The sequence below is a fragment of the Tamandua tetradactyla genome, chromosome 1 (assembly GCF_023851605.1).
Source record: "Tamandua tetradactyla isolate mTamTet1 chromosome 1, mTamTet1.pri, whole genome shotgun sequence".
Lineage (NCBI taxonomy): Eukaryota > Metazoa > Chordata > Mammalia > Pilosa > Myrmecophagidae > Tamandua > Tamandua tetradactyla.
Genome location: NC_135327.1, coordinates 185218023 through 185235012, shown reverse-complemented (window position 1 = coordinate 185235012; position 16990 = coordinate 185218023). Strand labels below are relative to the sequence as shown.

At 37.1% G+C, this 16990-nt stretch overlaps 1 protein-coding gene across 2 annotated transcripts in view; it reads right to left on the bottom strand.

The window, feature by feature from the left end:
* Window positions 1-358: 358 nt before the first annotated feature.
* The window catches only part of SSBP1 (single stranded DNA binding protein 1), a 32436-nt gene continuing 15804 nt past the window's right edge, over window positions 359-16990 (bottom strand). The window contains exon 8 of one of the 2 annotated variants that reach the window (XM_077147988.1): window positions 359-1121. The gene's annotated coding sequence lies outside the window, so the exon portion shown is untranslated. Of the gene's footprint in view, window positions 1122-15638; window positions 16981-16990 lie in introns of those variants that run through there. The other variant, XM_077147979.1, reaches the window with a different exon arrangement.

Below are 16990 nucleotides of genomic sequence, written 5' to 3'. Positions count from 1 at the left end.
TTGCTTCTCTCATGCTGCTTTCAGGACTTTGTTTCTCTTCAATACCTGACAGTCTGATAAGTATATCTTGGAGTGGGGCCATTCGGATTTATTCTATTTGGAGTTCACTGGGCCTCTTTGATACGCATATTTGTATCTTTTTTTTTTTTTTTTTTTTTTTTTAAGACAGAGAGAAGGAAGGAAGGATAGAAGGAAGGAAGGAAGGAAGAAAGGGAAACATTTTTAAACCTTTTCTTGTTTTATTGTATTCTGTTTCTCCGTTTTTGTTACATGGGCTGGGGCCGGGAATCGAACCGAGGTCCTCCGGCATAGCAGGCAAGTACTTTGCCCGCTGAGCCACCGCGGCCCCCCCTATTTGTATCTTTTATAAGGGTTAGGGAAGTTAGATTATACCTTCAACTAACTTTCCCAACTGTTTACTCTTCTATTCTCCTTCTGGGACATCAATAGTTCTTATATTTGTGTGCCTCTTGTTGCCCATCATTTCCCTAAGATCTAGTTGCATTTTTTCTATCTTTCTTGACATTTGTTCTTTTGTGCACTCTAGTTCTATTGTTCTATCTTCTAGCTCACTTATTCTTCCTTCTGCTTCTTTGAATCTGCTATTGTGTGTCTCCAGAATATTTTTTATTTGGTCTACTGTATATTTCATTTCTGTGAGATCTGCCATTATTCTATTTAACCTGCTAAATTCTTCTTTATGCTCTTCTAGTGTCTTCCTGATATCCTTTAGTAGTTGTTCATATTCTGTGTCCCCTTTGGAATTTTTATTTTGTTGTTTGGGCTGTTTCTGCTTGGATCTTCATGTGCTTTATGATTTTCTGTTGTGTTCGGGGCATTTGATTATCTTGATATGGTTATTTTGCAAGTTGGTTTCCTTCACTCTTCTAAAGTTTTGTATTTACTTAGTTTTTGCTGAATGCTTCCTTTTGCACTTTGTTTGTTGGTTATTCTCCACCAAATCAAGGTCTGGATCTCATGTAGGGGATACAGTTCAACATAAGGTTCTATTAGAAGCTAGGCCAGAGTGCATGGGTATTCCAGTGGTAGAATATCTGCCCATCATGCAGGAGATCCACGCTTGACTCCCAGCCTATGCACAAAACCTAAACAAAAAAGAACTAGAAAAGAAGAAAGAAGAGATAATAGTAACTAAGTAAAATAATAATATAATAAAAATATGAAACACAAAAACAAGAACCACAACAAAATACACCTCAACAGTAGTAGGCACAAAAATCAAAAGGAAACACCTCAGGATATGCTGGGAGTGAACTCAGGCTAGTGCCCACCAGAGGGAAAGAAAATTTAAGAGGAAAATAATAATAGTAATAATAAAAATAAATTAAATGGAATAGTAAAAAATAATACATGGAATTCAAAAAATAGAAAAAATAAAAATATAATATAAAATAGCTATAAAAATTTAAAAATAATGAAAAGGACAATTATATTACTAATAAAACTGTATAGAAAGAATATATTTTAAAAGGGGGGGAAATTAAAAATGAATATTAAGAAGAAAAAAATATAAATAAATAAAATAAATATAAAGACCTAGGCAGATAGGGAGTTAGCTTGCCTGCACTTACCCCTTCTCCCCAGAATGTAGAGACCATGAGGTTCCACCTAAGCTCTGCCCTCCGTCTGGTGCAGCTGACCTACACTTACAGAGTGTGGCCAGCAGATGGTGGCCTCGAGTCTTCTTCTCCCTTAGCCCTGCCCTTCCTGGCCCAAGCAGCTTGGGTTTGGCAGCTCAGCAGGTAGGCTGACCAGCACATGGAAGATCAGCAGATCAGCTGGTGGGCCTGCCAGACACCACCACTGTGGGCTGGCTGTTCCCGCACCCAAGATCACTACTACGACCCCAAGGGGTGTTTTATAATTATGCTTTCTTTAAATGAATTACTAGATATATTAAGTATAATATATAATAGATTCTATTTACTCTACCTAACCCCCAAAAAAAGCATCAGCCTTGATTTTTGTAGGACAGTTTTCATAAACATTCAGGAGACAGACAATTTCTTAATTATATAAAGCATTCCAGAGTTAAAAAGAAAAAAAATAGAAACACCCCAACTCATTCCAAGTCCCCCAAATGCAAGTAACTCATATACCAAAACCAGAGAACAGCACACAAAAAAGTAAAAGTTCTGTTAAAAATACAGATAAAAAATTTGTAAGTAAAATGTTGACATACTGCATACAGCAGCATGTTAAAAATAAGAGTATATTTCCAATGCAAGAAATATCAATACTAGGAAACCTAATAATGTAAATCATTGTTAACAAATTTGATTGAGTAAAAAATACTTAACAATATTCGTTACATTTGACAATTCTCACTGTGCTAGGAATAGAAAACCTTCTGAATATAATAGTTACACTGCCACTAGCCTCTGCAATTCTATAGGAATATTGTGTTTGTTTTACTATTTTACTATTTTTTTTGCATGGGCAGGCACTGGGACTCAAACCCGGGTCTCTAGCATGGCAGGCGAGAACTCGGCCTGCTGAGCCACCGTGGCCCACCCTGTTTTACTATTTTGGAAAGGAGGGATAGTGCTAGGACACTATGCTAGGGCAGTCCCACTTGGCACTTTCAACTATAATAGCCCTCACTCCACTGGGCAGATAACTGGGAATTCTGGCCTGATGTTAAATACATCTATTCCATCTATTCATTTCAGTTCTGTGGAAATAACCACATAGTATGTTCAGGAATCCACTGGGCCTATTTTAAGAGGGGCTGGGTTCAACACCCATGTCTCACCCATACCATCATAAGGCCTTACTCTGACTGGTGGACCACTGTAGTGTTTTGAATCTTAAGGAATTGGTCAGATCAGAGTCACTAACTAGCAGTGCCCCCAAAATCTGGTTCTTTCACTTTCCCTAGTGTGCAGTAACCCAAATAAATGGCCCAAAATACTCCAATATAATGGTTTGAAGTATCATTTCTGGCAAAATAGAGTGAGAGAAACCAGATTTATTCTTCTGCTTAAAACAACTAAAAAACAGACACAATATATAAAATAATGACAGTGGATAAATTATATCTCAAACATTAGGTCCTCTTTAAAGCCTATGACTGCCCCCAGGCTTTACAAAAATACAAAAAAAAAATTGTATTTTGTATCTGTTTCTTATACAACTGGTCATATTGTTATGTATTTTATAATCTGCTATGTGTCAGAAATACGCATTTCTGTCCCCACATCCAAATTTTCCAACACATAGCAGATTATTTTCCTACTGACAAGGTTAATTTCACATTTTTATAGGAAAGGAGAGCAACAGAAAGGATGGAGTACCTCCACTGGTATACAGAAATATACCAGTAGTGCCCTCGTCCCTCTGTGCAGTAATAGTAGGATCAGGAGGAACCATCCTTTCATTCTGTTGCTGATGAAAGTATTCCCCAATAGAGCCTATCCCTTAACTCAAAGTGTGTGATATTGTAAAATTTATCCTGAACCTTGCCTGTTGCATGACAGGAGGATACCCAGAAGAGTTTTTTAGCACTCAATATAATACAAGGAGATTATATTTTGTGGTAATTACTCCTGGAAGCCATAGAAGTGTTTTAAGTAGTGGAAAAAGTAATCTAAACTATATTTTAATAGGATCACTTTTGTGGCTGAATGGAGACTCTATTATGGGGAAAATAATTAGAAACAGAAATAAGTTAAAAGGCTATTGAGTACTTCCGATGAGAGTTTACGGTAGCTGGGACTGGGAAGGAGGCGATGGGAACTGAAAATTCAAGATATATTTTATAATTAAAATGGGCCTAAAGTCATTGATGAACTAGATGTGGAGTATCTAGTTAATTCTTAGGTAGGGCCTGATTTAAACAACTGGATGGATAATTGACACTTGCTGAAGTGGAGAAGACTGAGGTGAAAGATGGCTAATTTTTTGTAAAAGGTGATAAGTTTAGTTTTGGATATACCAAGTTTAAGATGTTCATGATATAACCAAGTAAATATGTCATTTAGGTAAATTGATATGGGACTGTAGAGCTTAAGAGTAGTCTGGCATTAAGATGAATGTTTTGGAATTTATCAGTATATGGATGGCATTAAAATAAATACAAACATACTTTGTTTTATTGGGTTTTGCTTTATTACATTTTGCAGATACTGCATTTTTTTTTAACCAATTAAAGGTTTTTTACAAGTTGTGTTGAGCAAGTCTGTCAGAATCATTTTTCCAAGGTATGTGCTCACTTTGTGTCTTTGTCACATTTTGGTAATTATCATAGTATTTCAAACTTTTTCATTATTATATATGTTATGGTGATCTGTGAAAAGTGATCTTTGATGTTACTGTTCTAATTGTTTCTAACCATACCCAAATAATATGGCTAATTTAATCAAAGTATGTGTTCTGACTGTCCCACCCCCATCTCTCTCCCTGTCTTTGGGACTCCCATTCCTTAAGATAAAACAGTGTTGAAATTAGCCAATTAATAACCCTACAATGGCCTCTAAGCATTCAAATGAAAGGAAGTATCACACATCTCTCACTTTAAATCAAAACTAGAAATAATTAAGCTTAGTGAGTGTTCTAGTTTGCTAGCTGCCGGAATGCAATATACCAGAAACAGAATGGCTTTTAAAAAGGGGAATTTAATGTTGCTAATTTACAGTTCAAAAGGCCGAGAAAATGTCTCAATTAAAATAACTCTGTAGAAGTGTCCAACCTAAGGCATCCAGGAAAAGATACCTTGGTTCAAGAAGGTCGATGAAACAGAGCTTTTATCTTTCTAGTTCTGATGTTACTGGAAGGCATGCTAGAAGGGAATATTGATTGAAACAGTCTAAGCATCTATCATATCCTTTGCGTAACACTAGAAAGGAGTTTGCAGAAGCAGATTTGCTTTGAGAAGGAGCTGAAGTAAATTTAATGGATACTCATGGAGACAGGCCAATATTTGCAGGAAAAAAAATTTGACCTGTAACAGAAAAGGAAAAGAGAGATATGGCATTTTGAACAGCCTAATAACTGCCCGCTGGGGGTGTAAGGGTAGTTCAGTGGTAGAATTCTTACCTGCCATGCAGAAGACCCAGGTTTGATTCCTGGCCCATGCACTTCCCAAACAAACAAACAACAAGCAAATGAATGAAAAGCTGAACTAACAAAAATTCAACAAATGGTGCTGTGATAAGGGAATACTCATATGGAAAAAAGAATGAAATGTGACTCCCACCATTCAGCATACAAAAAAAAAACACAAAAAAACTAGTAAGTGCCTGTTTCTATTGGGTAGGAATAATTAAAGGATGGAGAAATAACTTTACACATACAAAAGCCTCACTTGGGCTATAAGAAGTCCTGCCAAGGTAGATCAAAGCCTTGTTTCTTCTAATGAATAAAATGCAAATTGGAAAAACTGCCTACAAAGATGAGTAACCAAAAATGTAGCATACATACAAATGTAATACAAAGGAAGAAATTAATAGGAAAAATAAATGGCATATAAGCACTCATTTACAGTATTTGGCAGGTGAAAATTAATGAGCAAACATTTTCTCATGAGTTTTTAAAGTCATTAGATTATGTCTTGGAGCTTACCTGTATGGAACTTTTCCTACAAAGGAAAAGCTAAGCCTACTAATAATTGTCTAAGAGTCACCCCTAGAGAAGCTCTTTTTTGCTCACATAGGGCCTCTCTCTAAGCCGACTATGCAAATTAACTGCCCTGGCATGAGACATGACTCCCAGGGGTGTAAATCTCCCTGGCTACATGGGACATGTCTCCAAAGGATGAGCCTAGCCCTGGCATCATGAGATTGAGAAAGCCTTCTTGACCAAAAGGAGGAAAATAAATGAAACAAAAAGTTTCAGTGGGCAAGAGATTTCAAATAGAGTTGAGAGGTCATTCTGGAGGTTATTCTTAGGCTTTATATAGAGATTCCTTTTTAGTTGGTAGTTCCTTAATAGCTAGAAGGAGATACCTGAAATGTTGAACTGTAATCCAGTAGTCTTGATTCTTGATGATTGTATAAATATATAGCTTTTACACTATGACCATGTGATTGTGAAAACACTCCCTTTATCCGGTGTATGGGCAGATGAATAAGAAAAACTAAATAAATAAGTGAATAATAGAAGGGATAAGCAGTAAGAGATGTGTTATGTGTTCATTTTAATTTTAATTTTAATGTTTACTTTTAGGAGTAATGAAAATGTTCTAAAATTGGTTGCGGGATGGGCGGGCCACGGTGGCTCAGCAGGTAAGAATGCTTGCCTGCCATGCCAGAGGACTTGGGTTCGATTTCCGGTGCCTGCCCATGTAAAAAAAAAATAAAATTGGTTGTGGCGATTAATGCACAACAGCATGATGATATTGTGAGCCATTGATTCTACACTTTAGATGATTATATGGTCTGAACACAGTTCAATAAAATTGCATTAAAAATTACTAGATTGGGGGTGCAAGGGTAGTTCAGTGGTAGAATTCTCACCTGCCATGCGGGAGACCTGGGTTTGATGTCAGGCCCATGCACTTCCCAAAAACAAACAAACAAAAGAAAGAAAAAGCAAACAGAAATTCAACGGACAGTGCAAATAGTGCTGCAATAATGGGATATTCACATGGAAAAAGAATGAAATGTAACCCCTGCCATACAGCATACAAAAAAAAAGTCATTAAATCATAGAAGAGAGAGAAAACAAGAGAAGGGGATAAAAAATGACCTGGAATATGTCAGAAAAGAAACAGAAGAAAAAGAAGACTAAAACTATCATAAAATAACATAAGGGAGAATGAACAGTGCTGAACATTCAGTAAGCAACATAGTGGGATAAAATAAGTGAGAAAACTGAGTGGAATGAAGATTAAAATCATACAAAAGGCCTCGAGTGATAATAAAAATATGGAAGATAGAGATTATTCAAAATATGCATAACTGGAAATTCCTGAAGAAAGCAAACATTAATACAATACAACAAATACTTAAAGATATTATTCAAGAAAATTTTCCAGAAATAAAAGATTGAACGTACACAGTGGATATAGTTTATGTACTTTCCAAGATCCACATGACCTAGTACTCACCTCTAATCCCATTCCTTGGTTTCCAGACATCGTAAGGCTTCAGGAAGAAATTTATGTCTATGGCATAAGGAGCTGTGATGATTCCAGCCACCCAATCTGACATTTCTGAACCTACACAGGTTCTGGCTTCCTTTTTGATAATTCTGACTGGTCTTTCATTTCTGACTCTGATTTGATTGATTTTTTTCCTCATGATAGGTCATATTTTCCTGCTTCTTCGCTTGCTGGGGAATTTTTGACTGGATGGCAAATACTGTGAATTTGACCTTATTGCATGTTGGATATTTTTGTATTTATGTAAATAATCCCGAGCTTTGTTCTCAGGCACATTTAAATTAGTTGGAAACAGTCTGATCCCTTCAGGTTTAGTCTAATGCAAATTTATCCTATGGAGGAGAGCCCCTTCAAAGTGCTTTATCCAATGCTCCATCCATTATTTTTTTTTTTATTCTTACTGGTGACAACAGGCACTTCTCAGCCCTGTGTGATCAACAGGTACTGAACATGCAAATTCTTTCAGTGGGCTCTTACCACAGCCTTCATTAGTTTACTTACACCCATGTGTTAAAAAGTACTCTGCTCAAGGCCTGAAGTTCTGTAGATCTCTGGAATTTCCTTTCTTTGAAGTTCTTTCTTCTCTAGTACTCTACCATAAACACTTCAACTACCTCAGTGTCCCTGGACTCATAGTTCCATTTCCTCAACTCAGACTTTTCTGGGATCTGCCTGGAGTTTTCCACCTGTTACTATGGCCGTGTGTCTTAGTTTGCCCAACTACTGTGAAAGAAATACCAAGTAGAGGTTGTCTCAAACAGGAAGAATTTATTGGCTGATGGTGTCACAGGCCAGAAAACGCAAACAAAGGGACTTTTTTCTGGGAAGACCATGCTTTCTCCAAGGATGAGTAGCATTTTGGTGCTGGATTGGTAGGGTCCCTGGGGTTCCTTGGCTTTCCCACCACATGGAAATGTTCCTTCATTTTTCCCTACACTTCCAGTTTCTGCTGACTTCCAGCTTCTGGAATATCCCTATGGCCTTGTTTTTTACAATGGAGGTTTTGTTTGTTTGTTTGTTTGTTTGTTTGGAATTACAAGGTCCGGAATGCAATTGCTGTCTTTTTATAAGGTATAACAACCTCATTCAGTTTAACTTAACCCGAAAATTATGTATTCAAGAGGTCCTATTTACAGTGAGCTCCTATCCATAGGGAGGCACATTAAGATTAAGATCACATCTAAATTTGGGAACATAAGGCAACCTACCATACCTGGAAACTCTAGGCAGTAAACTGGGACAATTATAGGGTTCTTATTTTGATTCTTATCAAAATAATGACACAAGAATGGTCTGGAATGGCCAGTACCTAACACCTAGGGACTTTGGAGCACATGAGATATTAACAGTTCCACTGCTGGAAGGAGGAAGTCATTAATTCTGTGAGAGAATAAACTTATACGAAGTACTTTATTTTGGAGGGTTTTTACCAGCTAGGTTGTTGTCCAAACTAGATTACCTTCCAAGAGCCTTTGGACAATTTTCCTTATGGTATAAATTATCCATAAGAAGAATGATCATATTTACCAGTTTGTCCAGGAGAGTGCTAATACATGCCTGTCACTTCAAGTAATTAATAGTACCCCTTTTCCCCTCAAATGTCAGCATTTAACTCATGAATACTCAGCCCCTAGATTCAGTCCATTTAACATAGTACAATCTTAATAAATAGCTGCTGAATAAATTATTTTTCTCAACAGCTTGCAATTCAGTTTGATATTTGTTTTTAGCTCAAATCTGACATTCATTTGTAATGCTATTAGGTCTTAGGGGACTGTTCTAGTTTGAAAGCCGTCAGAATGTGATATGCTAGAAACACAACAGTTTTTAAAAAAGGGAATTAAGTTGCAAGTTAACAGTTCTAAGGAAATGAAAATGTTCAAATTAAAGCAAGGCCATGAAAATGTCCAAATTAAGGCACCAACAAGAGATTACCTTCACTCAAGAAAGGCCAATGAGGTCTGAGGTTTCTCTCATGGCTAGGAGGGTACATGGTGATGTCTGTTAGCTTTCTCTCCTGGCTACTTGTTTCATGAAGCTTCCCAGGGAACTCTGGCTGTGTGGGCTCTGCTGGTTCAGGTGGCTCTCTTGGCCCTGGCAGCTCTAAAAAGCTTTTTCTAAAGCCCTCTTAAAGGGTTCCACTAAGCAACCCCACCTTGAATGAGTGGAGACACATCTCCATGGAAACGATCTAATCGAAAAGTTACCACCAACTGGTTGGGTTGTATCTCCATGGAAACAATCTAAAAGGTCCCACGCAGCAACACTGAATGAGATTAAATGACATGGCTTTTCTGGGGTACATAATCGCTTCAAACCAGCACAGGGACATGAGAAAGTAAAAATAAGTGAACTGGGAGCTAGAATCTGTTTGAGTCTGCCATTTATTCATCTAACATTTCTTGAGTATCTATTTGTGATAGACACTGTGGTGGTGCAGGAATTCATAGATTAATAAGCAAGAGAAACTTATGAAAAAAAAATACATAACAATATGACCAGTTGTATAAGAAACAGATACAAAATACAAATTATTTTTTGTATTTTTGTAAAGCCTGGGGGTAGTCATAGGCTTTAAAGAGGACCTAATGTTTGAGATATAACTTTAAAAATGAATGGAAAAGGGGGAACAGGTGGTTCAGTGATAGAAAGCTCGCCTTCCATGTAGGAGACCCAAATTTGATTCCCAAGCCATGTATCCCCCGCCCTCCCACCCACCACCACCAAAAAAAGAACGTAGTTTACCTGGCAGAGAAGGTAGAGAAAAAGAAGTTATAGGCACTATAGAAATAGAAGGGGTAATAGTAATGATGGCTTATCCACTAACACATCATAGACTAGCTGAGTTAGAAATAAAAATACAGTGTTTATCTGCTATGCACTGTTTTAAGGACTTTATATGAACTCATTTAATGAACAACACATAAGGAAGATCCTATCATTATCCCTATTTAAGAGTGGGAAACTAAGGCTCACTGAGATTAAAGGCTTGCTCAGGGTCACAGAGCTAGTAAGCAGCAAACTCAAGCAGTCCAGCTTCAGAATTCATTCTCTTCAGTGAAGATATTAAGAGATTACCTACTGATCCTGCTTCATTAAATACAAGGGCCTCTAACAGTAATATTACCGCTCATAGATCTCCTTTCTCTTATATCACACAGCTTCATTAGCTCTGGTTCCTAATCCTGATGATACCTGTACAAACTCTTAAATCATAGATGCAGCTCAAATCAACAGGTTTTTAGTGAGAACCTATACAACCCACTGGGCCCTACACTATCCATATAACATTACTCTGCTCTTGTCTATATAACCCTTTAGCAATTAAGGACTTTTCTGTAAAGTGGAAAAGGCCTGGATAGTAACTTGGGATAACTGCATCATTGTCCTTTCAATGCTTTTACTTTTGAGACATTAGGCAAATTTCTTGATCTTTCTGGACCTCAGGTTCCCAATAAATAAAATAACGAGAGTGACCAGATGATCAATACAAATTAATGAAGTAAGAGCCTGTGTTCTGGGGTTAAGACTTGGATTTGAAATTGTGTCACCATTCATTAGTTATGTGACCTTAGGCAAGTTAATATCACTAAACCTCAATTTCCTCACCTGCAAAATGTATATAATAATTGTATATATTTCATAAGTTGTCATGGTGATTAAATAAGACAGTGCCTATAAAAAAGTACAATGCAGAAGTGTTCTTTAAATGTTAGCTTTTAAGATCATAATCACTAATGGTATCACTGCACTACACATTGTAAGTCAGACATTATATTTATGGAAACTCTGATTTGTTTAATGTAACATTTAATGCATACAAAATAATACATGCAATATATATGTAAGTTACAAAGCAAACAAAATAAACACCCACAACCTACCATCCAACTTAAGAAATACAACAGCACCAGTAACACGGCCTCTACCTGTGTGCTTCTCCCCTATCCCACCCCATGCTTTCCCCAAGTCTCCGAAGTTAACTCATCTTAAATTTTGCATATATCATTTCCTCCCTTTCAAAATTTACCACATGTATTAGTCAGGATTTTCTAGAAAAACAGAATAGGAGATAACTGTAAATTTAAGATTTATAAAAGTGTCTCAAGTAACCGTGGGAATGCAAGAGTCCAAAATCTTTCTGTAGAGCAGGTCATGAGACTGGTAACTATGATGAAGAATCTAGAGGAACTCCACAGGAGAGGCTCACTGGCTGAAGGAGCAGTGAAAATTCTCTCTCCTCCCTTAAAAATCGTCAGCTGATCGGCTCAAATCCAGCTGACTGGATTACCTTGTTTGCGGAAGACACGCCCACAGATGATCGTATATGTAATCAGCATGACTGATGATTTAATAAACCAACCTTCTGGTTTATCAACCAGCCACAAAATATCCTTGCAGTTAACAATTACGTAAGTGCTTGCCTGACCAAACAACTGACCACCATTACCTGGCCAAGTTGACATCAGAACCACATATATGCTTATCCATAAACTTATTTTTTATTTCTGCTTGACACTAACTTTTATAAAAATAACATACTAAACAAATAGTCCACAACCATTATTGTTTCATGCAACATTATGTTTCTAAAATTGTTACTGTGATAGCTGTAATTAATTCATTTATACAGATGTGTAATATTCCACTTTGTGACTATTTCCTTATCTTTTTGTTAATGAAACTTTGAATTGTTCCCAGTTTTGTACTATTAGGTACATGGCTGGTGTGGACACTCTCTGACATGTTTCTTGGACCACATGAGCAGGAGTTTGTAACTTACAGGTGGAAAAAGGAGGTGAAATTTCAATATTATAACTTAATGTCAAAATGTTCCCAAAATAGGGGTGCCAATTTACAATTTACTCCCCACTTCCAGAGCATAAAATTCCCTTGACAGCAGTCTTCCTTAGAAGGTTGTTTTATGAAATATGTTGATTTTTGCCAATCTGGTGAGCTTAAAATGAAACCTCATTGTATATTTTGATTTATGTTCCCTTGATTATTAATCAGGTCAACCATTTTTTCATACACTTTTTCATACATCAATTACATTTCTTTCTCTTTGAAATGCCTCTGTATCCCTTGCCCCTTTTCAACTTTGCTATCTTCTTTCGTATTGGCTTTCAGGCCTTTATATATTCTAGGTAAGTTATATTTCAGCTACACTGGCTTTTAGGCCTTTATATAGCCTAGATAACAGTTATATTTCAGCTACATTATTGCAAACATTCTCTCCAAGTTTGTGACTTGTCTTTTTTTCATGGTGATTTTTCATAAACAAAGGTTATTTTTAACAATTTTTACCACTCTTTTCTGTTCACCACTTTTTTTCCTTGTAGCAGTAGTGTATTTATCACTAAAGCTTTACTTGAAAAAAAAAAAAATCCAGCCAATTGCAATAGCATGCCCCCCTACCTCTTTCATGAATACACTGGCTGTTCCTGGACCATTGCTTAGCAATACAACCTCAGAATCAGCTTGTCAAGATCATCATAAAGCCTTCTGGGAATTCTGATTTAGAATGATTTTGAATCTATAATGTCAATTTGAGAACTGACATCTTTCAATAGTGATTCTTCCAATAAGTTATTTGGTGTATCAATGCATTTGTCTTCTTTTAATGTCTACAAGTACAAGGTTTACAATGTTGTCCCTTCAGGCCACGCATGTGTGAACTACTTATATTTTCTGATACTCTTGGATATGACATCTTTGTAAAATTCTATTTGCTTTGCTGTTGGTTATAACTGACTTTTGTATATTGGTCCTATTTCCAGCAACTCTTAATTATCAATTTATCTATAGATTCTTTTGTTTTTTATGCAATTCCAACATTTGTGACAACTTCCTTTCTTCTTCTCCAGTCCTAGTACTTTTATTTCTTTTGTTTTCCCACTGTGCTTGCTAGGCCTCAGTAAAGCAGGCTGATAAAGAAACAGAGTGGTAACAAGCATTCTTGCCTTATTCCTGTTTCGAAAGAAATGTTCCCCTCTACTTTTAAGAATGTTAGCAGCGGGGACTTCCGGAGAAGATGGCGGCTTAGTAAGACGCGCGGGTCTTAGTTCCTCCTCCAGAAAAGCAACTAAAGAAACAGAAACAATACAAAACAGCTCCCGGAGTCACGACAGAGACCAAAAAAGACAGCGTACCCCATTCTGGAACGGCTGAACGGGTAGGGAGAATCCACTGCTGTGAGATACCCGAGGGGTGCACGTTTTCCCGGCTGGGGTGGCTGGCATCTGGGGTCCCCTCCACGCACGTGGCTCCCCGGTCTGACTGGGAACATTGGATAGCGGGGCCCTCCCGTCACGCTTGGCGTCTCGGGCCAGCTGGGCAATTTGGACCGGCACTCCCCCAAGCCACGGCCAGCGACCCCCGCCTCCACGCGTGGTTTCCCGGGCCGACTGCCCCGCAGACAAACGACCGCCACGAGCGCCACCTACTGGGCAGGAAAAAGAAAAACAGAGCCCAGAGATTCCACAGAAAAACCTTTCAACCAGCTGGGTCCCACACCCAGGGAGATCTGATCAAATGCCCAGACACCAGCAGAAAATAATGGATGACGCTCGGAAAATTGAAGATATGGCCCAGTCAAAGGAACAAACCAATAGTTCAAATGAGATACAGGAGCTGAGACAACTAATGCTGAATATACGAACAGAAATGGAAAAACTCTTCAAAAACCAAATCAATAAATTGAGGGAGGACATGAAGAAGATATGGGCTGAACAAAAAGAAGAAATAGAAAATCTGAAAAAACAAATCACAGAACTTGTGGGAGTGAAGGACAAAGAAGAAAAAATGGAAAAAACAATGGATACCTACAATGGTAGATCTAAAGAGACAGAAGCTACAATTAGTGAACTGGAGGATGGAACAACTGAATTCCAAAAAGAAACAGAAACTATAGGGAAAAGAATGGAAAAACTTGAGCAGGGAATCAGGGAACTGAATGACAATATGAAGCGCACAAATATACGTGTTGTGGGTGTCCCAGAAGGAGAAGAGAAGGGAAAAGGAGGAGAAAAACTAATGGAAGAAATTATCACTGAAAATTTCCCAACTCTTATGAAAGACCTAAATTTGCAGATCCAAGAAGTGCAGCGCACCCCAAAGAGAATAGACCCAAATAGGCGTTCTCCAAGACATTTACTAGTTAGAATGTCAGAGGTCAAAGAGAAAGAGAGGATCTTGAAAGCAGCAAGAGAAAAACAATCTGTCACATACAAGGGAAACCCAATAAGACTATGTGTAGATTTCTCAGCAGAAACCATGGAAGCTAGAAGACAGTGGGATGATATATTTAAATCACTAAAAGAGAAAAACTGCCAACCAAGACTCCTATATCCAGCAAAATTGTCCTTCAAAAATGAAGGAGAAATTAAAACATTTATAGACAAAAAGTCACTGAGAGAATTTGTGACCAAGAGACCAGCTCTGCAAGAAATACTAAAGGGAGCACTAGAGTCAGATACGAAAAGACAGAAGAGAGAGGTATGGACTAAAGTGTAGAAAGAAGGAAAATCAGATATGATATATATAATACAAAAGCCAAAATGGTAGAGGAAAATATTATCCAAACAGTAATAACACTAAAAGTTAATGGTCTGAATTTCCCAATCAAAAGACATAGAATGGCAGAATGGATTACGACCCAGCAATACCACTGCTAGGTATCTACTCAAAGGACTTAAGGGCAAAGACACAGACGGACATTTGCACACCAGTGTTTATAGCAGCATTATCTACAACTTCAAAGAGATGGAAACAGCCAAAATGCCCATCAACAGACGAGTGGCTAAACAAACTGTGGCGTATACCTACGATGGAATATTATGCAGCTTTAAGACAGACTAAACTTATGAAGCATGTAATAACATAGATGGACCTAGAGAACATTATGCTGAGTGAGTCTAGCCAAAAACTAAAGGACAAATACTGTATGGTCCCACTGAAGTGAACCGACATTCGAGAATCAGCTTGGACTATATCATTGGTAACAGAGACCAGCAGGAGTTAGAAACAGGGTAAGATAATGGGTAATTGGAGCTGAAGGGATACAGACTGTGCAACAGGACTAGATACAAAAACTCAAAAATGGACAGCACAATAATACCTAAGTGTAATGTAACTAGGTTGGAACACTGAATGAAGCTGCACCTGAAATATGGTTTTTTGTTTGTTTGTTTGTGTGTTTGTATCTTTTGTTTTTGTTTTTTTCTTTTTCCTTTTTATATATATATATATATTATTAGTATTATTATTTTAATTCTCTTCTCTATATTAACATTCTATATCTTTTTCTGCTGTTTTGCTAGTTCTTTTCCTAAATCGATGCAAATGTACTAAGAAATGATGATCATACATCTATGTGATGATACTAAGAATTACTGAGTGCATGTGTAGAATGGAATGATTTCTAAATGTTGTGTTACTTTCTTTTCTTTTTTTTATTAATAAAAAAATTAAAAAAAAAAAAAAAAGGAAAAAAAAGAGGACTTGAGAAAGCTTTAACATTCTTGAGAAAGCTCAACCAACACAGAGAGAAACATTTGTAGATGCAGAAAGAAAACACCCTCAGGGAAGCTTTTTGAAACCAGAAGCCAAAGGACCAGCAGATACCAGCCATATGCCTTCCCAGATCAGCTTCTCTTAAGTCAAGATGTCTTTTTCTACATGCTTTAGTTTGGACATTTTTATGGCCCTAGAACTGTAAACTTGTAACCTAATAAATTCCCTTTATAAAAACCAAAAAAAAAAAAAAAGAATGTTAGCAGCACACCCTTTTTACACATACCCTTTTTTCTCACATTACAATTTTTTAATAGGTGATATATTTTATCAAATAATTTTTCTTCATCTACTGGAAATGACGTACAGACATAACATTTATAGATTTTAAAAATATTAATTTCCCTTTCATTTCTATGATAAACCAAATTTATCATGATGCCTTTTTCATGTATCACCGTTTGTTAGTATTTTATTTCCAAAATTTGCATCTATGCTTCTGCTTTTCTTACATCATCCTTTCCTGGCTTTGCTGTCATGGTTATTTTAACTCTCAAGCTTTGAGGTACAGTCTCCAAATCACAATACCAAGAATAGCACCTGTTATTAGGGAACCCCCTTTTTCTTATGTATTGCCTACACAATGCTCTGTTTACAGTTACTACTTTGTTTTAAAACTTGCCATTTACACAATGATGTAATAAAAACTATGTCGTACTTAAATCTGTTTATTTTGCAGTAGGTAGTCCTCTCACCCCAGAACATCTAGGCTGCTATACTGCCAGGGGAAGCAGAAGGGTGTTAATTCTGTTCCAAGTACTCATTTATTTAACAGGGGGATTAATTAAGGGCTCTCATTAAAGATTATAAACAAAATCAAATAGTGTTTGATGAAAAACTGTGCTTATATCCACTCTTTATAAGACTAATTGCTAAGGTTTGGGGTACTTTTTATGTCCCAGCCCAAATGTACAAGACATAGGTAAAAGCCTGAAGGACTATGGGAAAAGAAATAATATTTTACTTCTATTTGCAGTGGTTACTTCTATTTGCAGTGGAAGGTCATATAAGAGGAAAGATAAGAAGTAAAGAGTTGATCACATAAATGGTGCTAAAGATTAAGAATGTGTGAATTCGTAAGGGCTAGTTTTGACTGCAAAGGCAAATAAGTAGTTTAAACAAAGCAGAGGTTCATTTGTGTCTTCCTCAGAAATCCAGACGTAGGCTGTCCAGGATTGGTATGATGGCTCCAAGGTCATAACAGATCCTGCTGCTTCCAGCTTTCATCCAGAAGATGAAGACCTCATGGTCTAAGATGGCTAATAGAGATTCAACCCTCTTGTCTGCAATTCA